Source organism: Pan troglodytes, chromosome 23, assembly GCF_028858775.2.
Source record: "Pan troglodytes isolate AG18354 chromosome 23, NHGRI_mPanTro3-v2.0_pri, whole genome shotgun sequence".
NCBI classification, from domain to species: domain Eukaryota; kingdom Metazoa; phylum Chordata; class Mammalia; order Primates; family Hominidae; genus Pan; species Pan troglodytes.
Genome location: NC_086016.1, coordinates 49678554 through 49706105, shown reverse-complemented (window position 1 = coordinate 49706105; position 27552 = coordinate 49678554). Strand labels below are relative to the sequence as shown.

At 46.2% G+C, this 27552-nt stretch overlaps 1 long non-coding RNA gene across 3 annotated transcripts in view; it reads right to left on the bottom strand.

The window, feature by feature from the left end:
- LOC134809706 (uncharacterized) overlaps window positions 1-27552 on the bottom strand; it is a 391571-nt gene that overhangs the window by 318549 nt on the left and 45470 nt on the right. The window contains exons 3-6 of one of the 3 annotated variants that reach the window (XR_010156074.1): window positions 16040-16152; window positions 15658-15804; window positions 15415-15550; window positions 15147-15212 (exon numbers count right to left, since the gene is read on the bottom strand). This is a non-coding gene — a long non-coding RNA (uncharacterized LOC134809706). Of the gene's footprint in view, window positions 1-13748; window positions 15213-15414; window positions 15551-15657; window positions 15805-16039; window positions 16153-27552 lie in introns of those variants that run through there. The other 2 variants (XR_010156073.1, XR_010156072.1) reach the window with 2 other exon arrangements.

Below are 27552 nucleotides of genomic sequence, written 5' to 3'. Positions count from 1 at the left end.
GAAGAAAAGAAGAGGAGGAAGAGGAAGAAGAAGAGGAAGAAGAAGAAGAAGAGGAAGAAAAAGAAGAGGCAGCAGCAGCAGCAGTGGGGTGGGGAGGGAAGAGGAGGGGAAGAGGAGGGGGAGTGGAGGGGGAGGGGAGGGGAAGAGGAAGTGGGAGTCAAGGAGAGAGGAGGGGAAGGAGGAAGAGGAGATAAAGGAGAAGAGGAGGAGGAGAGAGGAGAGGAGGAGGTGAGGAGGAGGAAGAAGAACAACAAAAACAACAAGGAGGAGAATTATTATTTATATAAAAATGCAAAGGATTAAAAAGGGCAAACAAACACAGTCATGAAGAATAAGAGAAAAATTGACAGTCTTACTTCACCAGGTACTAGGAACCAATATAATCCATTGTCTAAATAAAAGACAGTAAGAAAGAGAATTCTTGAAAGATGTCCAAGTGGAAGCACCAGGAATCCACTTTACCACAAGTTATACTGGCAGAATCTGTCTGGTGTAAGTATTTTGGAAGTCTGAAGTCTATTTGAAGGCTTACAAGTTCCAGGGTAAGACTTGCACAGTAAATTGCAGTTAATTTTGGTCAGTTTCAGCTCTAGCTTAATGGCAAATACCCATCTTCCAACCCCCATGCCTACGCCAGGTATCCATGCATGTGTTCCTGAATTAGCCTGCATATAGCTTGTGGGAGTCAGGGTGAGCAATAGGGATCTTGTTCTTTAAATATGAGGTATCTGTGTTCTGATTGCTGATTGCTGGTTCTGATCACAGAGGTGCAGACACAGAGGAGGGAAGCCATTGTTGCACAGCCCTCCCACCCACTGCATTGTTGCGATCCTCTTCCCCTTTGGCTGAAACAACTTTCAGAGGATTTAAAACAGGGGTACCTTTTATTACTCTTCTTTATTTTCCTAGTTTTCCCCTTTGGGGAGCCAGCGATCTCAGGACTAGGACATTCAAAGGCAATCGTATATACAGGGGAATTCAGAAAATCACTATGCAGGCCCAGGGAAACTCACAAGCTCAGAACAGACACACCTTAAAACAGTTTTTTAAAGCAATTCTTGGAAAAGCAGGGGATTCAGACCTCTGACAATACCACAGTATAAGATTCAAAGGTCTAGCTTTAAAGAGAAAAAGTATAAGACACAAAAAGAAACAGAAAAGTATGGTCTATTCAAAGGAAAAATGAATCAACAGATATTGTCCCTGAAAAAGACCTGGTTGCAGATCTACTAAAGACCAAATGACTGTCTTAAAGATGCTTGGCATTAAAAGATATGGACAAAGATAAGAAAATTCTAAAGCTGAAAAGTACAATAACTAAAATAAAAAAATATCTAGAGTGATTCAAAAACAAATGTGAACAGGCAGAAGAAAAAAATAAGTAATCTTAAATATATGACAACTTGAGTGATTGAGTCTGAGGAACAGAAGAAAAACAAATGAAGAAATGTGAGCAGATCCTAAGGGACCTGTGGGTCACTGCCAAGCAGACTAACATATGTATTGTGGGATTACCAGAAGGAGAAGAGAGTGAAATGGGCAGAGAAATTATATGAAGAAATAATGGCCAAAAACTTTTCAAATTTGATGGAAGATATGAATCTAAACATCCAAGAAGCTCAATGAACTTCAAGAAGTATAAACTCAGAGAGAATCATATTGAGGCACATTGTAATCAAACTGTCAATAGACAAAGAGAGAATCTTAAAAACAGCAAAAGAGAATCAACTAAACACATGCAAGAGACTTCCAGTAATATTAATAGAAGATTTCTCATTAGAAACCTTGGAAACAAGAGGCAGTGGGTTTATATATTTCAAGTGCTAGAGGAAAAAATCATCAATGAAGAATCCCATATATGGCAAAACTGTCCCTCAAAATGAGAGAGAAATTAAGACATTCCCAGATAATGGAGAAAGTTCCTTCACTAGATCTGCCCTGTAAGAATTGCTGATCAACTGCCAGATGAAAAGAATGAACCCTGGACAGTAACTTGAAGCTGAGTAAAGAAATAAATCCCTCAGTAAAGGTAAATACATGGACAGTTATAAAAGCTAGTTTTATTGTAACTTTGGGTTGTAACTCCACTTTTTGTATTCTACATGGTTTAAAAGAATAACACATTAAAAATTATTAGTCTATGTCTTTGGACACACAATGTCTAAAGGTATAATTATGTGACATCAATAACTGAAATGGTAAAGGACAAAGATATATAGGATCAGACATTCTTATGCTATTGACATTAAGTTGGTATAAATTCAAATTAGACTATTATAATTTTAGGAGTTAAATGTAATCTCAATGATAACCACAAAAAATAGCTATAGAATATACATCAAAGGAAAGGAATTCAAATGTTTTACTAGAAAAAAATCAAGTAAACACGAAGTAATACACGACATAAAGGAAATAAAATTATAAGGCATATAGAAAACAAAAAACAAAATGACAAAAGTTCCTTTTTATCAGTATTACTCCACATGAAAATAGATCAGACTTTCCAATCAAGAGATGAGCAGAATGGATAAACAAATAAAAACAAGCATGATCCAACTGTATACTGTCCATAAAAGACTTACATTAGATCCCAAAACACGAATAGATTGAAAGGATGTAAAAAGATATTCCATGCACATAGTAATCAATAGAGAATAAGACAGCTATACTAATATCAAACAAAATAGACTTTAATCAAAAAAGCTTACAAGAGACAAAGGACAATATATATTAATAAAAGGTTCAATACAGCAAGAAGATATAACAGTAAACATTTACACACCTACTAACAAACTGTCGAAATATATGAAGAAATTCTGACACATACTATAAGTTGGTTATTGAACCTGGAAAAAATTATGCTAAGTAAAATAAGCCAACCACAAAAGAATAAAGATTGTATGGTTCACTCACATGAGGTCCCCTAGAATAGTCAAATTCATAGAGCAGAAAGTGTTATAGGTAGTTAGACAGGCATGAGTGGCGGCAGGAGAGGCTCTCCCCCACCCACTACGAATGTCAGGTGATGGTTCAGCAGTGGTCACATTGCCTCTCTAAAAGTGATAAATTGGCAGCTGGTGCCAGGGAGAGGCCATTTCCTGATGTCCACACCTATTGCACTAAAGTGATAATTGAACACAAGTGCCAGGGAGAAACAACTTCCTGGGCATGCACAGTAAGAGACAAAATGGCGGAGGATGACCTTCCGGGGCACACCACTGGAAAAGGGAAGAAAGCCTCAAACGGGCATGCGTACATCTTCCCCAACACACTGCACATGCTCACTTCCCAAAGTAAGGAGCGCACTGCGCATGTGGGCAGCCCACCCTAAGGGAAGAATCATAGGAAAGGGATGCAAGATGCCGGCCAATAAAGTCCTAGGATCACAGTTAAGCAAGGAACTTGTTCAAGTCGCCCACTAGGATCTCTTCCAAGTGTTCTTTTCTATTCTAAAACCTTTTTAATAAACTTCCACTCCAGCTCTGAGGCTTGCCTGTTGTCCTTTTCTGCCTTATGCCCCTCAGTTGAATTCTTTTTTCGGGGAGGCAAGAATTGAGGTTGCTGCAGACCCGAATGGATTCACTGCCAGTAACTCAGATACCTTCTGCCGGTAACAAAAGTGGAATGGTGGTTGCCAGGGACTGAGAATGGGGGAATCATGAGTTAGTATTTAATGGGTACAGAGTTTTACTTTGGGAAGATGAAAAGTTTCTGTGAATGATGGATGGTGGTGATGGTTTCATAACCATGTGACTATGCTGTAATCCAAAAATAAAATTACAAGCGCTCCAGCTGACTGATGGGTCCTGCCGTCGGCCAAGGGCACTCCAAAGAAACCTGCCATGAGAGGAAGTGGAAGGTTGGGCGTGCCTCATTTTACCCTCCTCCCTTTGGAGTTGAGGCACAACAGACCAGCGTTACCATGAAGACAGAGATCTAAAGAATGAAAAAACAGACTCCTTGTAGCAATAGGACACCAAATTCCAACCTTACTCTAGTGTAGCATCACACGACAGATAGCAGGCTCTGAAAGAAATGGAAGTGTTTTACCTCAAAATATATTTCTTTGACATATTTTGCAGTGGTCCTGCAAAGCTGTCTCTTCTGGGGGATATATCTGCATTCTGTAGAGAATCCCTTTCCCTTTCCAGGTCTTTACTCTGATCCAGGAGAGAATTAACTAAGAGTCTGGCGCCTTTTTAAGTCTGATAAGAAACACTTACAACCTATTGACTCTGAAGCCTACTCCCTGAAGTTTCATCTGCATAATAAAAACCTTGGTCTTCACAACCCCTTATCTTAACCCAGACATTCCCTTGTATTGATTCCAGATCTTTAGATAATAACTTAAGTCCTTCAACCAATTGCCAATCAGAAAACCTTTGAATCCACCTATGACCTGGAAGCTTCAATTGTCCTGCCTTTCCGGGCTGAACCAATGTACAGCCTACATTTATTGATTGATGTCTGCCTGTAACTTCTGGCCCCCTAAAATGTAAAAACCCCAGCTGTAAACCTTGGGCACATGTTCTCAGAACCTCTTAAGGCTGTGTCAAACATCATGGGCCTCACATTTGGCTCAAAATAAATATCTTTTCTTTTTGGGGGGGGGGGATGGAGTTTCGCTCTTTTTGCCCAGGCTGGAGTGCCATGATGTGATGTTGGCTCACTGCAACCTCCGCCTCCCGGGTTCACGTGATTCTCCTGCCTCAGCCTCCTGAGCAGCTGGGATTACAGGCCTGCACCACCACGCCTGGCTAATTTTGTATTTTTAGTAGAAACGGGATTTCTCCATGTTGGCCAGGCTAGTCTCGAACTCCCGACCTCAGGTTATCCTCCTGCCTCAGCTTCCCAAAGTGCTGGGATTACAGGCGTGAGCCACCATGCCCAGCCCAAAATAAATCTCTTTAAATATTTTACAGAGTTTGACTCTTTACATCAACACTGCCTAATGCCACTGAATTTTACAATTAAAAATGATTAAAATGGTTACATCTATCCCATGCATATTTACCATAATCCTAAAAATTACATTTTTTTTAAAAGATCAGTGATTGCAAGGAGTTCAGAGAGAGGGGGAGGGTTGAACAGGTGGAGCAAAAGGGATTTTTTAAGGCAGTGAAACTATTCTGTATGATCTGTAATATATGAAATGATGCATTTGCTGAAATCCATAGAGTGTATAACACTAAGTATGAATCCTAATGTAAACAATGGACTTTAGTCAATAATAATGTACCAAAAGATAAAAACGAAAACAAACTAACACAAAAGACTGTGGAACAAGCATAGGAGAGAGAGCACTGGAACATAACAGAGAGTCCAGAGGCAGACCCCACATGGCCAGTCACAAACCTGGCAAGGTGCCATGGCAGTGCAGGGAGGAAATAACTTAAATTTTGTTGGGGCATTTGGAAAATGTGTATCATGTAGAAAAACCTGAACCTTGATGCTTAACTTACCCCATGCACAAACATCAATTCCAGATGGGTCATAGCCAAAGTGTGGATGGAAAAATGCTAAATCTAGGAAAATATCTTCATGACCGCAGGAAAAGTGTAAGATTTCTTAAAGAGCACACAACAAAATACTAACCACAAAGTGAAGATCAATAAAATGGATTGCATTAAAATTAAGGACTTCTAAGCATCACATAAGAGCTTCTTTCATCAAAGGATAACTTTAAAGGAGTAAAATGGCAAACCACAGACAGAAGAAATATTAGCAGTATGCTTGCAATGTGCATGGCTAATACATAAAAATAAGTCTGACCATTTTCTTAATAGAAGACAAATAGCCTAATAAAAAGTAGGCAAAAGACTTGAACAGATACTTCATAAAATTTGATATCAAAATGGCCAATACATATGAAAAGATGTCCAGTTTTATTAATCATCAGGTAAAAGCATTTTAAAACCACAAAGAATTATGAGGATATAACCACTTAAGTGGCCCAAATTTTACAAACTGACCATCCCAAGTTGGTGAGGTTGTGAAGATGGCCCAGACAGTGCTTTTGAAAGTAGAAATTGGTGGCCGGGCACAGTGGCTCACGCCTGTAATCCCAGCACTTTGGGGAGCCGAGGCAGGTGGATCACGGGAGGTCAGGAGTTCAATACCAGCCTGGCTAACATGGTGAAAACTCGTCTCTACTAAAAATACAAAAATTAGCCAGGCATGGTGGCGGCCATCCGTAATCCCAGCTAGTCGGGAGCCTGAGGCAGGAGAATCACTGGAACCTGGGAGGCAGAGGTTGCAGTGAGCCGAGATCGCACCATTGCACTCCAGCCTGGGCGACAAGAGCAAAACTCTGTCTCAAAAAAACAAGAAAGTAGAAATTGGCACATAACTTTGGAAAGTTGCTTGGCATTATCTACCAAAAACAAACATATACATATCCGTATCTATTCAACAGAAATCTGTACATGTGTACAAGAGACATGTACATCATTGAAGCAGTCTTGTAATGGCCAAAGACCAGAACCAACTTAAGTGTCCACCAACAGTAGGACACACACATGTATTATAGTAGATTCCCACAGTAGAACACTGTCTGGCAATGGAAAAGAAGGAACCAGTGCTTTGCCCAACAGTATGAATGAATGTCACAGACATACTTGCCTCATTCAGGGTTCTTGGATGGTCCTAGTGAAACACGTTCCCCAGGGGAGATGTCTCCCTTCAGTCTGGGTCAGTTACCAGGTGTTTCTTTCATAAAGGGAGTTTAAGCTGTTCTTCTAAGAGTAAGGTTGGTTTTAAGGTTCAAGAAGGTTGCATATGTGCTGAGGAGGCCTTGTCTCTAGGGCAACCAGGTTTTTTAGGTCCTGTTGTCATGGAGACCCAGTAATTCCCCAGACCAGGGTTGGAAATCCCCAGACCAGGTTACAGCATCTTGCTAAGTGATACATAGTGCATCGGCCCTGAGAGATGTCAGAGTGGGCCTTATGGCTGTCATTCATCTTATAGCCACAATCCGTGTCTTAGAGGCCTCCACCCCCAGGCCACAGAACGCTACTGGTCCACCTGAGCTCTGCCTCCTGTCAGATCAGCAATGACATTAGAGTCTTATAGGAATGTGACTCCTATTGTGAACTGCGCATGTGAGGGATCTAGGTTGAGCATGCTCCTCATGAGAATCTAATACCTGATGATCTGGCCCTGTCTCCCATCACCCCTAGATGGGACCGCCTAGTTGCAGGAAAACAAGCTCAGGGCTCCCACTGATTCTATGTTACGATAAATTATAGAATGACTCATTATATATTACAATGTAATAATAATAGAAATAAATGCACAACAAATACAATGCACTTGAATCATCCTGAAACCAACCCCCACCCCAGCCCCGGTCTCTGGAAAAATTGTCTTCCATGAAACCAGTCCCTGGTGCCAAAAAGGTTGGGGACCACTGCCTTAGAGCATGCTACAATACACTAGTATCTGAAAGAAGCCAGACTTGAAAGACTGCTGGCTGAGTGATACTATCTACAGAAGTTTAGGGGAAAATGTCTATAGTGATATAAGTAAAAATAGCAGAAACTTTTGGCAGGTAATGTCTGGGGCAGAACGCAAGGGAGGCTTCTGGGTTATTATAGTTTTGCCTTGAGTTGGTAACATGAGTGTATTTTCTTTCCACAAATCACTCATTCATTCATTCATTCATTCATTCATTCCAGCCCTACACTTTCCATTGTGCCCTTTAATATTAGTTTCCAGTTTAAAAAAAAAAAAAAGCTTATCTTAAGAGGAATAGGAAAATGTTACTAAGCTCACAAAGTATATTAAAATCTAGAGAATTAAAGATGCTTCATATTTGTTAGCTTAACTTATTAGATTTACAAGCACTGTTTAAATGCTTGGAAGTTCCGTTTGCTAGCCAGACGATTGAAATACCAAAAAAAAAAATAAATAAATAAAATAAAATAAAATAAAATATATTACATATATTAATTCCATTTAAAATACTTGAGGGAATTTCATGGTCTAAGTTTACAAATAGGATCAAACATTAATCAGAGTTGAATTCAAAGAGATAAGGAAGTCATTTTTTAATGTGTAATTTTCATACATCAAATAATATTCTTTAAATGTAAGTTCCTAAGTGACCCTTGAATCATCTTTTCACTGGACAAAAGCAGTCAACCAGGGTACTGAAAGCATCATGGTGACACCATGTGATGTGGTCAACGCAATCCCTGGGATCAAATAAACAAGGAATGCCAGGTGTCATCACCATGATAATTCTGTTTGCCCTTGTTGCGACTGTTGTCATTTGTCATGCTGTGTCATTACGATCTGCAACACAGATTCTTTTCTGCTGGTGGTGTCTCTCAGCCGCCCAATCCTACTTTCCCAACCCTGCAGTGTAGACAGACGCCATGGAACCATCATGGTGCCTTGAGGGGGATGGATTTGTGATGAAGACCTTCAAGGCCAACTCCGCCCTAAAGCCACCCTGATACCCTGGGGGTCAAGAGGTGTGCTGTGGCAGAAGTCGTGACTCCTGGGCCCACAGTGCCTCTTTAGCCCCTACACCAGGGGAGGACGTGCTTCTGCAGACCCTCTGGGCCTGTGTGAATAAAAACACATGTGTGAGCATGGTCTCATGTAGAATCAGTTGTGTATACAGAAGCCCAGTAGGCTCCTCCCTTACAGGGAGTGTCACCAGCCAAGGCAGCCCCCGCAAAGGGGCTGGGGGCTGGGGCAAGTCGTCCTTGGGGGCTGCTGCAGCTGCTCCCCCATGTACGACTCTAACAAACACCCCTGACTTTGGATAATCAAACCAGGAGCTCAGTGGCCTCCCACAGTGGACAGTCTCTTCCCACTGAGTCCTGGAGGAGAGGGAAGTGCCTGATGCATCTCTATATCCCACAATCCCTGGAAACTGAGGAAGTAAAAAAAAAAAAAAAAATGAAGGATTAAAGAGACATGGCTGTCAGTCAATGGGGTATTGAAAACACTCAAATAAAATCAGTTCCATGTAGTGCAGTGGTAGAACCAGGGAGGATGCCCACAATCCAGACACATGTTTTATATCAAATTATTGCAGGAGCCTGAGTGAGAACATTAACCTCCCTGGCACTATTCTCTCCTCTGTTGGACAGGGGTTTTTCCTCTGCTGCCCTCTTACCGCCTGGGTCACACAGGAGGTAATGTGATCAGGATGGTGAGCAAGCAGTACCAGGCTCCTGCAGAGATGCCCTGGAAAGACGCCAGAACAATCGAGGAAAGAAAGTCCGAGAGCACATGGGTCAGCTGTTCATACACTCACCAGAGCCCTGCAAAGACGCCCCATTGTGCAGAGAGAAGGTGGAGATGGCAGATCCCGTGCAGAAGCCTATAGCAACGCCCTAGAACCGGGAACACCGTGGAGGGGATCAGATGTGCCGCTGCCTCGGGGGAACAAGTCCCAGAGGGGGTGTCACTGGGAGACCTCCCTCTGCCAGGTCTGGAGCAGAGGCAGGGCCAGGCCTTGACATGTATCTCTGGTAAAGCAAGGACTGGAGCCTCCTCACCCCGATGAACTGTGGAGGCGGGCTCTGAACGGCTAGAAAGACTGAGGTTCCCACCCACTGCCCAGAAGGTCTGTGATGTGGAGAAAAAGATACATCACTGTGTTTCCATCACAACAGCAGAGCGAAGCTACAGTCCTTCCACCAAAATACTGCTGATGACCGAATCTTCATCCAAACGGCCTTTTACTTTCGTTTGATGTCCAACTCCATAAATACTCACTGAATATGGACAACATGCAGGGTACCAGACCTATGTGCTTATTTGTAACTAAAGAGGTATTTTTACAGAAAATGCATAGGCCGCCCTGGATGAGTCAGGGTTTGCCAGAGAAACAGACCAGTGGGCTCTATATAATAACATAGAAGAGATTTTCTGAGGGACGTGGAAATCTTCTCTTCTGTATTACTTCTTTGTTTTTTTTCCTTTGAGATGGAGTTTTGCTCTTATTGCCCACGCTGGAGTGCAATGGCACGATCTCAGCTCACCATCTCCCAGGTTCAAACAATTCTCCTGCCTTAGCCTCCCGAGTAGCTGGGATTACAGGCAAGCACCACCACGCCTGGCTAATTTTGTATTTTCAGTAGAGACAGGGTTTCCCCATGTTGGTCAGGCTGGTCTCGAACTCCTGACCTCAGGTGATCAGCCCGCCTCGGCCTCCCAAAGTGCTGGGATTACAGGCATGAGCCACCGCGCCCAGCCCTCTTCTGTATTACTATACAGAGCCCACTGGTCTGTTTCTCCCTTTCCAGCTCACAGGATCATGGAGGCTGAGAAGTCCCAGGATAAGCTATTTGCAAGCTGGAGCCCCGGGAAAGCAGGAGGTGCATGCTCAGTCCTGGTCTGAAGGCCTGAGTACTGGGTAGGGTGGGTGAGGATGGGGGCCAGGGCAATAATGTGAGTCCTAGAGTCTAAGGCCTGAGAACCAGGAGCACAGGTGTCCAAGGGCAAGAGGAGACAAATGTCCCAGCTCAGAGAGGAAGAATGCACCCTTTCTCTGCCTCCTTGTTCTACCAGGGCCCACGGTGGATTGGACGACAATGCCCGCCCACACTAGGGAGGGGTCTTCTTGACTCAATCTGTGGGTTCACATGTGCTCTCATTAAGAAACACCCTCCCAGACACCAGGAATAATGTTTCACCAGCTGTCTGGCACCCCATGGCCCAGGCAAGTTGGCACATGAAATGAACCACACCACACACTCTGCCAGCCCAGGAATCTTCTCCGCAAAAAGAGGCTTGCCCTCCTAAGAAGGCTGCTCCAGGGCCTGGGCCCCTCAAACTGGCTCCTGAACCGCGATACACAAGGAGAAAGCCTCTCATCAATGCAACCTTGGTGATAATAAAATTACAAATACCATGTTTATGTTTCTGGAGAAGGGAAATAGGCCGGCTAAGACTTGTGGACAAGAGGACCATGGACGAAATGTACAGAAACATGCAAGCATGGCTGTTCTGGGCAGGAATGCCGGGCTGGCTTTGCATGGCTCAGGAGCCCCTGATCTCATCCAAAGCTGCTCAGGACAGGAGGCTGGGTGGGGCCTGGAGGTGGATGCAGCTGGAGGCCTCTCTACACTTCTGATGGGATTTCATATTGGATGGAAGAGTGTCTCTGTCTTTCTGAGCCATCCACTTTGTTCTCATGCAGATGAGAAGACCCGTGGGCAAGGCTGTTGCTGCTCTCTCTTCTCTGACAAGCTCAGTTGTGGTATTTATTTGGAGTGATTAGCAGTGGAAGAACAGAGCTTCTCTCTTAGAATTAGTCTCCCTGGGTGGACATCCTATGGTGGTGTTTTTTCTTGTTTTTTAATTTTGTTTTGTTTTGTTTTTAATTTTTTAAAAAGGAGCAAGATTGGCTTTTGCTGTGGTATCATTATGTCATGTTTCTTTCAATAGAATCTGTAGGAAATAAGGACAAACCATGACTCGGTGAGCATGGCCCTCTGGAAAGCCACTTTGAGGGGAAGGTTTGAGCTCCTTACACAGAAGTGGTTCCCAGGCCCCCCGCTGCTGGGGCGACACTGGGTGTGGCGTGAATCCTGGGTGAGCCATGCACCATTTTGGCTGGACTGTTTCCCTCTCAGAGAACGCAATTGTTCATTTGCTTAGTGGTATCAGCAAACAAGCAGTATCCCATGGGTGAAACCCCAAACGCCTGGCAAGGCCTCCAGCCCACCTTCATGTGAGTTTGTGAGCCTCACGCTCAGCTCACAGAGGCACCACTCAGGAAGGTCAGGGACATGGCCTGCAGGGCTCTCGAGCCCAGTGGAGCTGGGGAGGGAGGGAGCGATTGACAGAGAAGGAAGCTCAGCCACACAGCCAGGTGCCTCAAGCCACACAAGCATGGGGTGCACATGGCCAGCGATGTCCAAATCCAGGGGGCCCTGCTGTCCTGGAAGTTGGAGAAAGCCACCAACAGGTTCTCCACTTACTCTCAGGGCCAGCCATCAGTGGTCCTTAAAACCCCCTGACAGTGGGTCCTTTGATCCACCCCTTGCCAAGGCCGCAACCTCATCCCTTCTCTCACAGCAGGGGCTTCAGCCCTCCTCCTGCCTCCCAAGCCCTCAGCCTGGCCCCTGGTTTTGGCAAGCCCTGATCTTCTACTTCTGTAAAGAGATGAAGGCCTCAGACTCAGCTACTTCCACCTTCTATTGTTGTTCCAACTCAGATCTATTGGTCTTGACCAATAGGGAAAAGCATCCTTAGCTGTTGTTTGCAGCAACCCTTTGGACAAACCATACCATCTTCCTGACCCCCTGCTTCCTTATCTCTAAATATCAGAGACACCCACACTTACCACCCAGTGTGATCTCATGCCAGGTAAGTCCAAGGTAATTGGGGCCAAGGACTGTTCTGAGGTTAAATAATGTAATCTCTATCAAGAATATGACAACACGAGGCTGCAGTGAGCCGTGATGGCACTGCCACACTCCAGCCTGGGTGACAGAGTGAGACCCTCTCTCAAAAAAAAAAAAAGAATATGACAACAGCTCCTTGATATGATAAACACAGAGTTATTGTATGACCAACTCTCCACTCCTAGGCATGTACCTAGGAGACTCAAAAGCAGTGTTTAAATACATATTTGCATAGGAGTGTTCTTGGCAGCATTATTCATTATAGACAAAAAGTGGAAACAACCCAACTGGTGTATCACAAAATGTGGTATATTTATACAATGAAATATGGTAGTGTTCCTCCATAAAAAGGAATGAAGTTTTGTTTGTTTGTTCGTTTGTTGTGACAGAGTCTTGCTCTGTCTCCCAGGCTGGAGTGAAGTGGCGTGATCCTGGCTCACTGCAACCTCCACCTCCCAGGTTCAAGCAATTCTCCTGCCTCAACCTACTGAGTAGCTGGGACTAAACGTGTGTCACCATGCCCGGCTAATTTCTGTACGTTTAGTAGAGATGGGTTTTCACCATGTTGGCCAGGCTGGTCTTGAACATCTGACTGCAAGTGATCTGCCCGCCTCAGCCTCCCAAAGTGCTGGGATTACAGGTGTGAGCCATGGCACCCAGCCAGGAATGAAGTTCTGACACAGGCTACAGTGTGGCTGAGCCTTGAGAACGTTATGCTCTGTGAAATAAGCCAGACACAAAGGGCCATATAGTGCCTGATTCCATTTACATGAATTGTCCAGAATAGGCGCATTCATGGAGATGAGAAGTAGATAGATGGTTACCAGGGGCTGGGGGAGGAGGGAATGAGGGGTGATTGCCAATGGGTGTGGAACTCCTTTTTGTAGGGACATGATAATATCCTATGATTAGGTAATGTTCACGGTTGCCCAGCATTGCCAACATACTTAATGCCTCTCTGCTCAGCCACTTTAAAGTGATTGATACCATACATTTTATGTTTTGTATATTGTTAAAACAATTAAAAGGGAGGCCCTCAGACTAAGGGTACCCTAATGCCTTGGGTTCTTACATAAGCAGAATTAAACTTAAGGCCAGGGGTGGTGGCTCATGCTTGTAATCCCAGCACTTTGGGAGGCCGAAGCCAGTGGATTACTTGAGGCCAGGAGTTCATGACCACCCTGGCCAACATGATGAAATCCCACCTCTACTAAAAATACAAAAAAAATTAGCCAGGCGTGGTGGCAGGCACCTGTAATCCCAGCTACTCGGTAGGCTGAGGCAGGAGAATCACTTGAACCTGGGAGGCAGAGATTGCGAGATTGCAGTGAGTCGAGATCATGCCACTGAACTCCAGCCTGGGCAAAAGAGTGAGACTGTCTCAAAAAAAAAAAAAAAAAAAAAGAAAGAAAAAAAGAAACTTAAGCTCAGCCAATCACAGGCAGCCAAGTAAGCATGAGTTCTATTACGAGGAACTCCCCCTGGCTGGAGAGTTCAAATGAAAGGACTGCTCCACTTTAACCAATTAAATAATTTCTTTGCTCTGCTTCCACATTCACCCTATAAAAGCTTTCCCTCCAAGCCCCTCCAGCAGAACCCCCAACCAGCTGGGATCTGGAGCCGCCCTATTCATGAGTAGCTTTCTGCTGACATAAACCCTTTAAAGTTTTAATGTGACTATGTTAATTTTTTAACAGTATCTTACCACAATATTTTAAAAAGAAAGCAAGCTCTGGTGATTCAGCTCCTTTCTGCCCCTATCCAGGGTCTCCCTTTAAACACAGACTCTGTGACATCCTAATTACTGGCTTCTCCTTGGTCATTGTGGTGGGCAGAAGAACAGCCCTGCAAAGATGTCCACATCCCAGTCCTTATCCTAGTCCACATCCCAGTCTACGTCTCAGTCCATGTCCCAGTCTGTGTCCCAATTCCTGGAACCTGCGAACATGTCACCTTACATGGCAAAAGGAACTTTGCACGTGCAATTAAGGAACTGGAGATGGGGAGCTGATCTCAGGGTATCCAGGGGTGGGGGAGGTCCAGGCTAGTCAGGGTTCTTACACAAGGGAGGGAGGAGGATCAGAGGAAGAGATGTGTCCTTGGAAGCAGAAGTCAGTCTGAGAGAGATTGGAGGATGGCATGCTGCTGGCTTTGAGGATGAAGGGACCACGAGCCAGGGAACACAGGCGACCTCTAGAAGTTGGAAAAGGCAATGAAATGGGTCCTCTTCCAGAGCCTCCAGAAGGAATGCAGCCCTGACCACCCATTTTGCATGTAAATCTATATAATTTAAAGTCACTAATTTTCTGAAAATTTCTCGCCGCAGCAATAGACAGACAAGTCCTACACTCTTCCAACATGTTTGGTCCCACCACTATTAGTCTATGCTCCTCAGCCTTGGCCCCGCCATCCACTCTTTCATTCCATCTCTCCCTCATCCTGCCCGAAAAATTCCTAGGGTTGTTCTCCTGCCCTCACCTTCAGGGAAATCGCCTTGGACCTTACGTGTGTGGACACAGCCACAGTCAAGCTGCATTTTGAACACTCTCCCAACAGAGAAGAATTCTTGCCTTTCCAATGGCTCCCAACAGGAGGGCCAAGGAACGGATGGTAATCATGCTCCATTGCACAGAAGGCATTATAGAATCTTCCAATGAAAGGTATTTTAATTACTCCTAGTCCCACAGCCCCAGCTTGGTCTTCCAGCCTTCCGATAAGGATGTTACAGGAGTGTGAGAATGGGATTCATCCCAAGACGGATTCTCTAAGGCCTACCTGAGCCGCTGTCTTTCCCTCTGGAATGCACTTCAATTACGCTCTGCTGGTCATAACACTTTACATCTGAGGAGGAAATTGTATAATCCCTTTAGTGACAATTAAAAGGAAGGATTTGCCTGCAGGTCATCGAGAGCATCTCAGAAACATTGCCTGGCTGTTCTCTCCTTTTCTCACTTTAATCCCGTTATCTTGTTTCCTTGGGGCATCTTCCTTTATTACTTTTAAAACCTTATCAGAGAGGAAGAAAAACAATCAGAATACTTACACGATGGTTATCTTGCAGTGGTTGGAATCCATGTAAGGCATCTCAGAGAACTTTACACCCAGAAGGGTCCTTGAAATAGAGAAGAGGCACCGATGCTCATGCCCCTGGCTTCCCCAGGTCCTGAATCAGAAGGGCCCTGCAGACACAGATGGCTCTTTGGAAACTGGTTCTGTGACTGAGGGCTGATGTCCATCAAGGGCAGAATCAGACAGGCAGATACCATGAGGACCACCTGGTACTTACCCCTCACTTCACAGTGGGATCTGAAACCCGGAGAAAAGGAGAACTGGGCCCAAGCTTCAGAGTCCAGGGCTCGGGATCTGTTTGCTTAGAGTGGCAGCCTCTGTTTGAAGATCTCAGTGTCCTTTTAAAAATTCATAAAGAAGGAGGCTTGGAGAGAGAGAAAGAGCACACATAGGAAGATGCTGTCACTACAAAAGTCAGTACTCAGAGGGACTCAAGTGAAAGTGGAAAGCAGAACAAGGAATGTTTGCCTGAACTCGGAATGAACATCACCCATCAGATGTGCATGTTCCAGGAGTTTGCAAAGGGCTTGCCCATGTACTGGGCACCTTTCTGGGGGTCCCATGCCTCTCTCCTTGCCAGAGAGTATTCATGGCCATACCTCAGCATCCCAGCACCAAATACAGACGCTGTGGGCAGCAGGTGCTCCATCAATGCATAGAAGGGCAAATCCATGATCTCAATGAGCCCTTAGGGTTCCCCCGCCTCAGCTGCCTGTTTTGCAGAAGAGAAAAGGCCATTGTCACACAGGGAAGCTTCCAGCCTGTTCCAAATGCCTCCTCATTGACCTAACTGCTCAGCACGTTGAGCTGGATGGGACTCTGCCAGGGCTCAGTGAGGCATTTCATATGGTTAGGCTTTGTGTCCCCACCCAAATCTCATCTTGAATTGAATCACCAGGTGTTGAAGGAGGAACCTAGTGGGAGGTGACTGGAAAACGGAAGCAGTTTCCCCCATGCTGTTCTCCTGACAGTGAGTGAGTTCTCATGAGATCTGATGGTTTTATAAGTGTTTGGCAAGTTCCTCCTTCACTCACTCTTCTCTGTCCTGCCATCATGTGAAGAAAGTGCCTTGCTTCCCCTTCACCTTCCACCATGACTGTAAGTTTCCCGAGTCCACCCCAGCCACGTGGAACTGTGAGTCAATTAAACCTCTTTCCTTAATAAATTACTCAGCCTCAGGTAGTATCTTTATAGCCATGTGAGAACAGACTAATACAGCATTCTATATATTTTTTCATCCTCTGAAAACCCCAGCACCTTCCATTGCCTTATTCACATAAAGCATCAGGCATGAACTGGGCAGATGTACAGGTGGGTCATTCCAGCCCCTCCAAATGCTTCACGAAACTGAAGGCACAGACCTGGCCCTGAATGGCCACATGATCTTGGACACTTTTTAACCTCAATTCCTCCCCTGCAATGGACTGACAGTGCCTGCATCTCAGGGCTTCTATGAGTGTTACCCAAGACAGCAAACTGGGCTCTGCCTGAAAACTGAGGCTGTAGTGGACAGTCATTAAGAACCTCTTTCTCCCTTGATGATGTGGCCCCTTCCCTCAAGGAGCTCAGCCCCTCAGCATACTGAGACAGTGACTCTGTAAAGAAAACACGTTGAGAAACCTGCGTTTGAACCATCTGTGGACTCTTGGGTGGGGAGTGGGGAGAAAAGCAATCTCACCCAAAAGCTTCACCCCCTTTAAGAACTGTTTTGCAGGAGAGCACAACAGTTCTCTGAGAGAACTGCTCAGAGGTAGGCAACAAATACTGCGTGATTCCACTTATGTGAGGTCCCTAAAGGAGTCAAATTCACAGAGACAGAAAATAGAATGGTGGGTGCTAAGGGCTGTGGAGGAGAAGGGGAGTTAGTGTTTAATGGCTATAGAGTTTCAGTTTGGGAAGATAAAAAAGTCTGGAGATGAATGGTGGTGATGGTTGTACATGAAGGTACTAAATACCACTGTATTATATATTCAAAAACAGTTAAAATGGTAATTTTTTGTTATGTATATTGCACCACCAAAAAAATGAATGAATAAATAAATAATAGATAAACAGTGGTAGTAGTTACACGGTAGGAGCTACCACTTATGTAGGGCTTCTTGTGTGGCTTTTGGTTACCAACTCATTATGTGCATGAGAGACACAGTTAGGAGGCATTAGGAAGAGAAAGCAAGACCAATGGGAAATGTGGGTATTTGTTAGCTAGGGCTGCATAACAAATTACCACTGAGTGGTTATTTCCTCATGTTCTGGAGGCTGGTGAGTCCAAGATCAACATTCCAGCTGTGGTTCCTGATGAGGGCACTCTTTCCAGCTTTCAGGTGGCAGCCTCCTCAATGTGTCCTCATGTGGCAGAGGGAGAGCTCTGATGTCTCTTCTTATAAGGATGCCAATCCTATCAGGTTAAACCCCACCCTTAGGACCATGTTTAACCTTAATTCTCTCCTTAAAGGCCCTATCTCCAAATGTAGTCACATTGGAAGCTAGACTTTCAACATATAAATAGAGAGGAGTGAACTTTTTCCTAACAGAAGGGAAAGATGGATTAGATATGGGTGGAGACAAAGACTGGCTCCACTTTGCTGAGTCAGGGCTCAGAGGATACCTAGGCATTTGAGAAGCAGAAAAACTAAGGAGGGAAAGTGGTGTCTTGGGGGATGAGGGGGCAATTATAAGCTTTCTTTCCTATACTGAGTTTGAAATAAACCCAGGATAGGCAGTAAGACAACCCTGGAGCTTTGTATATATGCCAGGGCTGGACTTGAAAATGGGGAGCCATAAATTCATGAGTTCACCCAACTTCGACTCTGTGCCTGAAGAGCAGCCCAGAAGCAAAACAAGAGAGCGAAGCTCATCAGGCTTAGAGTCAAGGGAAAGGAGGGTCACTGACTACAGCTGGGCAGGGATAAATCAGCAGAAGAACATTGAAAAATGGGAAGGAAGCATTTAGAAAGGAGGGTGGGGAAGGAAGAGGGTGGCCCAGATGCTTTGAGCAAATATGTGAAGGCTGAAAAGAGACTGAGGCTGCACAGCTTATGTAACTTACCTGAAAAAATATATAACACTAAATGGTGGAGTCTTAAAAAAAAAAATGTACTGGTCAGAGTTAAACAGGCAAGGAAGATTTTATCCAAGACTATTGCAACCTGGGAGAGAGACTGAACTCAATTCCACTGAAACAACAGGTAGGAGGGTTCTGAAGCTTTGGAATAAGCTAGGGGTAAAGTCCTAGAGGACACTGGGGGAAGGTGGGCTGATGTGATCAGGCTGTGTGTGTTTGCCAATCACCTCTCATCAACATCAGGCTCCCCTCCCTCAGGGACTGGGAGTCGGGGGCACCATCTTCCTGATGATCATGTTTTGAAGGAACCACTTCCAGGTCCTTGAGAAATACATTCCTGGGTTGTAGAAGGTTTCCACCTCAAAGGGCCAGAGAGAGACTTACAACCGCAATTTTTCTAAAGCAATGCTCTGAGCAAAGGGAGGTCAGGGGCCTCAAGTCAGGAAGAAGCCTGCCCAAGCATCAGCCAAGCTGATGGGAACATTCAGGCTATCCTGACCAAGTCCTAGAATCATCTGAAGGATGAAGAAATGGAAGCTATGAGAGGAAGAAGGACCTGTTCAGCACAGAGCCAACTGTGCACCTCTGAGCACTTGTGGCTCTGTTTGCAGCGTCCTGGGGCACCAGCTCCTGAAGTCAGGAAGGAAGCAGCCAAGCAGCTCCAAGGCTGAGCAGTGGGCCCAAGGCACAGAGAAGAACCATGGGAGGGTTCCTGTCTTCTGCATCTGCACATTCAGCCCTGCAGCCACTGCACTAACTTCTCACCATCACAGTCTCCATTGTACAGATGAGGAAACAGGAAAACAAACAACTTTCCCAAGGCTCCCAGAGCTACAGCCATCTGCATTTTCCTCATCCCCTTGCTGTCCTTTCCCGGGACATCACTCTTGCTTGGATCAACAAGGATGGCCCAGTAAGGAGCAGCCTTCATAACAAGCCCATATGAAGGCCTTGTGCTCACAGGAGAGTCTGTGTGTAGCTGTTCCCATTTGGAAGACTTTGACGTTTGATCCCAACTCTTTTGCCCTCTTCCTTTTTATGCAATTAAAATCAATACCATAAAACCTCAATAGCACATAAGGAAGCAGGAAGCCCTCACCAGATGCTGAACCTGCCTGGTGTCTTGTTTTTGGACTTCCAGGCCCGAGTTCGTAGTATTTTGCTATAGCTGCCCAAATGAACCAAGACTGCCAGGGTCCTCTTGCCAGAGCCAGCAAGCACCTGGGTTTACAGGTGAGTGGGAAGAGAACCAAGAGGGCTGCCTGACGAATGTACCCTCTAGGTCCAGGGCTGTGGGCTCAAAGAGAGGGGAAGCAAGAACCAGGCTTCTCCCAGGCTGCCCTGTGGGATGGAAAGAGTCATGGCAGCTGCCCCTCAGGGCAGGGGGAAGGCGGATTGGGCAGCTCTGCCTTGCTTTGAGTCTCAGGCTCCAGGCATGGAGGGAAGAGGTCCCATTAGGGAGGAGATGGGCTTGCTTTCCTCACAAGGGTGAGAGCAGGACTGCGTGGTGCCCATCAGCAAGGGTGGCACTCAGCTTCCCTGCATCCAGAGTGCCATCAAGGAAGCCTGAATCGGCACTCCTGCACCGAGGGCCTCAGGTGAGGCTCTTCAGAGATGCTGGCAGGATCTGGGGGACATTGGGCTGCTTGGAATAGACAGGCTGCCTTCCAAATCACAGAGATTTGAGTGGACAAGATGGCCAGGCTCCAGTCCAGTGCCAGACAGCATGCGGCTGAGAAGGTGAACTGGCAGGCAAAAACATCGACGGATGGCGAGGGTGACCTAGAGCTGCCACTCAGAGCCCAGAATGCCCAGCAAACCCTGTCCTGGAGGCTGTCATGCCCTGGAGGCAGGAGCAACCACTGGTCCCAGGACAAAGACTCCCTGCGAGTGCGGCCCGGATAGGACAGGTGGTAGGAAGGCCACCCAGCCCCATGGACCTCGCTTGGTCTGCTGCCTGCCTGTGCCCTGACACTCTGCGGGTTCTGGCTCCACTTCATCTCCCAGATGCCCACCATGTCCTGCTGAGCACACATCTGACCACTCAAACCTGCTCAAACCAAGCATTGCTGCCAGAAGCCGCAGTCTCTCAAGTAGAGATGGTGGCTGCCTCCCCCACCAGTCCTGAGTTTTCGTTGATTCATTCTATAAATGGGAATCCATGCCTTTTATGGCCCTTCTCCCATCACTGCCTTTTCAGTAGCTTTGGCCTCAAGCCAGCAGCTATTTAAAGTCTTCATGATGCTGAGACTTGCCTACATTAATATTCAAATGTTGTTGTAATTACCCCTGACATTTATTGAGTTGTGGCTGGGCCAACCACTTCGTACGTAGACTTCATTCGATCTTCGGGACTGATCTATGATGTATACATGATGACGGACCCCATCCCCCGTACTCATCCTCAGATGAGGAAGCCCAGCTCAGAGCAGGAAGAAGGGGTAGTCCCACAGCCACCTGCGAGAGGCAAAGGTGGGATGTGAACATGACACTCCAACTCCAGAGCCTGCCTCTGTTTAAAAAAAATCATCCAAGACTTGCAAATAAGCAAAAGGATGGCTTCCGACGCCACACGGGGCTACTGTCTAGCAGCCCACACATGCGAGAGTTCGTTCTTTAGGGAGGCTCCTTTCCTACTGCTCTTTCCTACTGATTCGTTCCCAGACTCTGAAATTATTTGTCAAGCTGTGGATTTCTGCCTGGCAAAGATGCAAATGACTTCTACCTGGTGAAGAAGATAACCCCACAGGCGATGACTTCATTGCCCTGGAGGACAGCAACCAGCTTAGCCTTTAACGTAGCAACCTGATTTCAGCTCGCCTTCCTGGCTTACGGTGTAAGCACCTGTTCCTCAAATTCTCCTTTGAGTGGGGTTCACCCTCCTGCCAGCTCCCTGTTCAGTGAGGTAAGTTAATCTTTGAGGAGTGTTCATTCCATATTTGCAGGAGAGTCCTATTTTTAACTGTTCAGAGGGATGTTTTGATGGCTCTGAGCTCCGGCCCTGCTAGAAAGCCTGCCCCTCCTCAGAGGTATGGCTCCAAAGCCCCTCCTCTTTAAGCTTTCTCAGTCCAGCTTTATCCTCTGACTGTTCTACCCAGTAACACTCATCCTTAACTGCACCCCCACCTCCATAAGGTGTGGAAAATAAAATGTCAGGACCCTCTAAATGTATTATGCCAAGGGACAGGTTAAGCCCTAGAGACGGAGTTATGTAGCATGTTTGCAATTCTGCTTCTTAGATTATAAATGAGGAAAGATGAATTATCTTCCTCATTGCTCTTGTACCAGGCCTCCCCCTTCCAATCCAAGACTTTGCTATGGATTCACTGCCTCCTTTATTGCCCTGTACCCAACTCAGCCCAGATGGTGCTCAAGACCCCATAACCATTACATCTTCAGTGTAGAATGCTAAATATACCTTTTCTGAAAGAAAAAGACCACCTCAACTAATCAGATTGTTGTAACTATACATTTAACCTTATATAGAAAGATACTGAAATTCTGTTAGTCTTCCCTGAACTTTGTTTATGTATGCAATCCCAAACTTCTGCACTTTGGAACACTGACTTCCATTCTTTGGAATCTGTGTTTCCCGGGTGGCTCATCCTCAGCTTTGCAATTGAATGAACTCTCTTTGAACTAGATTCTGACCCTTTTGTTTACTTGAGGTTTACAGTGCCTATAGCATATGCACAGCCCGGCTCACCCCAACCCCCAGCCAACAATGGCTTCCAATCAGGTGACTTTCACTCATCCTCTCTCCTGGAGTCCCTGAAACCCCAATGGAAGGTATACATACATCCATCCATACATACATATATATATATATATAGTTTATATATATATAGTTTCATGCCTTTCATTTCTACCCATATGCAATCACAGGGACAGCACACCTCTCTCGGTTGTTGGATGGATGAACAGATGGATGGATGTTGAATGTTGAATGTTGAATGGATGAATGGATGTGTGGATTGATAGATGGATGAATGGTAGATAGATGGGTGTGAATGATGGATGAATGGATGGATGGATGGGTGTGTGGATGGATGGATGGATAGATGGATGGATGGTTGTGTGGATGGATGGATGGATGGATGGATGGGTGTGTGGATGGATGGATCGATGGATGGATGGATGGATGGATGTGTGGATGGATGGATGGGTGTGTGGATGGATGGATGGATGGATGGATGGATGGGTGTGTGGATGGACGGATGGGTGTGTGGATGGATGGATGGATGGATGGATGGATGGATGGATGTGTGGATGGATGGATGGATGGGTGTGTGGATGGATGGATGGATGGGTGTGTGGGTGGATGGATGGATGGATGGATGGATGGATGTGTGGATGGATGGATGGGTGTGTGGATGGATGGATGGATGGATGGATGGATGGATGGATGGATGGATGTGTGGATGGATGGATGGATGGGTGTGTGGATGGATGGATGGATGGATGGATGGATGGATGGATGGATGTGTGGATGGATGGATGGGTGTGTGGATGCATGGATGGATGGATGGATGGATGGATGGATGGATGGATGGCTGTGTGGATGGATGGATGGATGGATGGGTGTGTGGATGGATGGATGGATGGATGGATGGATGGGTGTGTGGATGGATGGATGGATGGATGGGTGTGTGGATGGATGGATGGATGGATGGATGGATGGATGGATGTGTGGATGGATGGATGGGTATGTGGATGGATGTGTGGATGGATGGATGGATGGATGGATGGATGGATGTGTGGATGGATGGATGGGTGTGTGGATGGATGGATGGATGGATGGATGGATGGATGGATGTGTAGATCGATGGATGGGTGTGTGGATGGATGGATGGATGGATGGATGGATGGATGTGTGGATGGATGGATGGATGGGTGTGTGGATGGATGGATGGATGGATGGGTGTGTGGATGGATGGATGGATGGATGGATGGATGGATGGATGGATGTGTGGATGGATGGATGGGTGTGTGGATGGATGGATGGATGGATGGATGGATGGATGGATGGATGGATGTGTGGATGTGTGGATGGATGGGTGTGTGGGTGGATGGATGGATGGATGGATGGATGGATGGATGGGTATGTGGATGGATGGGTGTGTGGATGGATGGATGGATGGATGGGTATGTGGATGGATGGGTGTGTGGATGGATGGATGGGTGTGTGGATGGATGGATGGATGATGGATGGATGGATGGGTGTGTGGGTGGATGGATGGATGTATGGATGGGTATGTGGATGGATGGGTGTGTGGGTGGATGGATGGATGGATGGATGGATGGGTATGTGGATGGATGGGTGTGTGGATGGATGGATGGGTGTGTGGATGGATGGATGGATGATGGATGGATGGATGGGTGTGTGGATGGATGGATGGGTGTGTGGATGGATGGATGGATGATGGATGGATGGATGGGTGTGTGGATGGATGGACGGATGGGTGTGTGGATGGACGGATGGGTGTGTGGATGGATGGATGGGTGTGTGGATGGATGGACGGATGGGTGTGTGGATGGATGGATGGATGGATGGATGGGTGTGTGGATGGATGGGTGTGTGGATGGATGGATGGATGGGTGTGTGGATGGATGGATGGGTGGATGGATGGATGATGGATGGATGGATGGATGGGTGTGTGGATGGATGGATGGATGGATGGATGTGTGGATGGATGGATGGATGGATGGACGTGTGGATGGATGGATGGATGGATGGATGGATGGATGGATGGATGGGTGTGTGGATGGATGGATGGATGGACGGATGGATGGATGGATGGATGGGTGTGTGGATGGATGGATGATGGGTGATGGGTGATGGATTGATTGATGGATGGATGGTTGGATGGACAGATGGATTATGATAGATCAGAAGACATGCTTGACATTTCTAAAAAGCTGCAACTTAGCCTCTGAGTCCGTGAGTGACCTTGGGCAGACTACATCTTCTCTCTGGGCCTCAGTTTCCTGATCTATTAAATGTGAGAGCAGACTGGCTGATTCCAGAGGCTTCTCCCAGCTCTCAGCCTCTGATTGTATTATGTATGCTATAAATTGATTCACAGAGAAATCTTTGAACATCAAGACTCTCAAAGACAGTAAGTTTAGAAAGAAAAAATATTAATGACGTGAAATTCAAAAACAAAACAAAAACTCTGCCATCACAATCAGAGTTCTGTTTGTCAGGAAGCTGCAGAAGCTGAAGCTAACAGGATGGAATCATCCACCTGCTCATTATTTATTCATGGGGTGAGCTCCAGCAGCAGGGGAAGTCTCCTCTCCACCAGTGTTGGCTGGGAGGGCCAGAAAACAGGGAAGTTTCAGGGCTGTTCAAGCAGAACTTGACCTTTCCACCTTCTCCTTCCCTGAAAGGAGGGCAGGTGGCCGGAGCTGGCTGGGCATCTGTGAGCAGTGGGCAGGGGTGCTGGGTCAAAAACAACTGGCCGCCTGCCCCTGCAGATGACTGAAGAGAGACAAGCTAAGAGATTGGCATCTCCCCTCGGTTGGGTAATTTGACAGTTTTGACAGAGAAGGGAATTTTCCCTTTTCCTCAGCCTGGGAACTTGGCTTTCCAATACCTAGGTGGTGGCATCTATTCCCATTTCAATGCAGACTGATTTTCAGCTGCCAGGGACCCCTGCAGCTCTTTTCTATCGAATTTGCATTGCAATGATTGGAGACGGCAGGGGATTGGGAGCCAATTTTTTAGCTGTGAGCTTATCAATGCAGGAGTCTGCCCAAAGTTAACTTCATCTTGTCCCAGGAAAAGCACCCCCCTCCTACTCTATGCCCAATCTGACACCTACTTCAAAATAAAAAGAAGAAAAGTTAATAAAAATCAGAGGTTTCACTAGACTGAATACTTAACATCACTGCAGTGATAAAAAAAATATGTAAGAATATCTCACGGAAGATGTACATGGAGCTCAGATTAAGAAATTCCATCCCTGAGAAACAGGCAGCTTTCTTCTTCAAAGCTCCTGTGTGTCAAAGTCTCTTAGAGAAAGAGAAGTGGGTGGGAGATGGAAACTGGGTTTTGAAGACTCTTCTAGGAAAACAGAAAAAATGCTCTCTTAAGTGATAAGGAGTTCTCACAGAAACGGCAGCTTCCCGTTATCTGAAGTAACAGAAGGCCCTTGAAGGTCAAGAACGCAGAGTACTGGGCCCAAGTTCTCACTGAATCTTGGGTGAAGACACAGGCACGACAGAGTGGGGGACCAACCCATAGGGAGAGTGAGGCCTGCTCAGAGGTTGCCGGATGCAAACCCTACCAGGGTGTTCATTTGCTGATGAGACAATTCGGCTGGGTGGAAACACTGCGTGGATGTCAACTGAGACTCAGAACAAGAGGGAGATCAGTACATTTAATCCAAGAAAAGCAGCCAACTGCGGGGAGCCTGGCCATCCTGGCTCTGGCAGGTAACCACATAAAGCTATAGGCAGAGCTGTCCATGGAATCTGACTAACTCCTGATGGCCCAGCACTCCATGCAAATGTGTAATACAGCAAGTGAGAGATGGCCTCAGAGACAGGCCAGGTCTAGGTTCTGGGTCAGCCAGCCTCCAGCCAGGTGACCTTGGACGTAACGTACTTGAACTTCTCCCCGGTTTTCTCATCAGTCATCATGGGTTATTAGCGCTCTACCAGGAGTGCTGCTGGGATTAACCTCTAAAAACACGGATAAAGGTCGGGTTCAGTGGCTCATGCCTGTAATCCTGGCACTTTGGGAGGCCAAGGCAGGTGGATCATCTGAGGTCAGGAGTTTGAGACCAGCCTGGCCAACATGGTGAAACCTCGTCTCTACTAAAAATATAAAAATCAGCTGAGTGTGGTGGTGCATGCCTGTAATTCCAGCTACTCGGGAGGCTGAGGCAGGGGAATTGCTTGAACCTGGGAGAAGGAGGTTACAGTGAGCTGAGATTGCGCCACTGCATTTCAGCCTGGGTGACAGAGCAAGACTCCATCTTAAATAAACAAATAAATAGGCCAGGCGCGGTAGCTCATGCCTGTAATCCCAGTATTTTGGGAGACTGAGGCAGGCAGATCACAAGGTCAGGGGATTAAGAACATCTTGGCCAACATGGTGAAACCCCATCTCTACTAAAAATACAAAAATAAGCCAGGCATGATGGTGCACACCTGAAATCCCAGCTAGTCTGGAGGCTGAGGCAGGAGAATCACTTGAACCCAGGAGGCAGAGGTTGTGGTGAGCTGAGATCACACCACTGCACTCCAGCCTGGGCGACCAGTGTGAAACTCCATCTCAAAAAATAAAAATAAATAAATAAATAAAATAAAATACGCATAAAGCACGTAGAACACCTACCATGTTTGTGAAAGAAGAAGATGAGCCCCAGGTCACCTGCTTGCTCATGCCCTAAATCCAGGAGACACGAGCAGGCCATGGCAGGAGGGGCCCACAGGGTAGCTTCTGCCCCTAGAATGGAGGCACAGAAGGTCTGGAGGCTTGGGGGTCCAGGGCTCTCCAGGCCACTCTTGCACCTACTCACACTGACATGGAGGGGCCTGCTGTGAGGGGAACCCTAGCTAGTCTCAGAAGGGAGAAGAGGGGGCATGCACTGCCCCAGCTGCCTCCAGCAGCCACACCAAGCACAGAAGGCCGGTGATGCTCCACAGACGCGGGCGGCGGCAAAGCTTGCAGGCCCAACCCAGACACACTCTTCCCAACTTCATACAATCTCAATCAAAAGCTTATCAGACTATTTCTACAACCTGACAAAAGGATACTCAAATTTACCTGGAAAAATAAATTGCCAAGAACAGCCGATAGACACTGAAAAAAAATAAAGTAGGGGTGGGGATGGAGAATAATGGAAAAGAGATTTCCATGTCAAATAAGAGGTTGTATTATTATTCAAAACAATTGTGGCAATGTAGTGGTGGGCGGGACGAGGATGCATACAGATAGGAATAAATCTCCCAGAACCAGATCTAAGTAAATGTAGAATTTCAAGGGAGGGAGATGGTTTACTTGATAAACAGCAAGGAAAATTTGATGCTTAAACATTT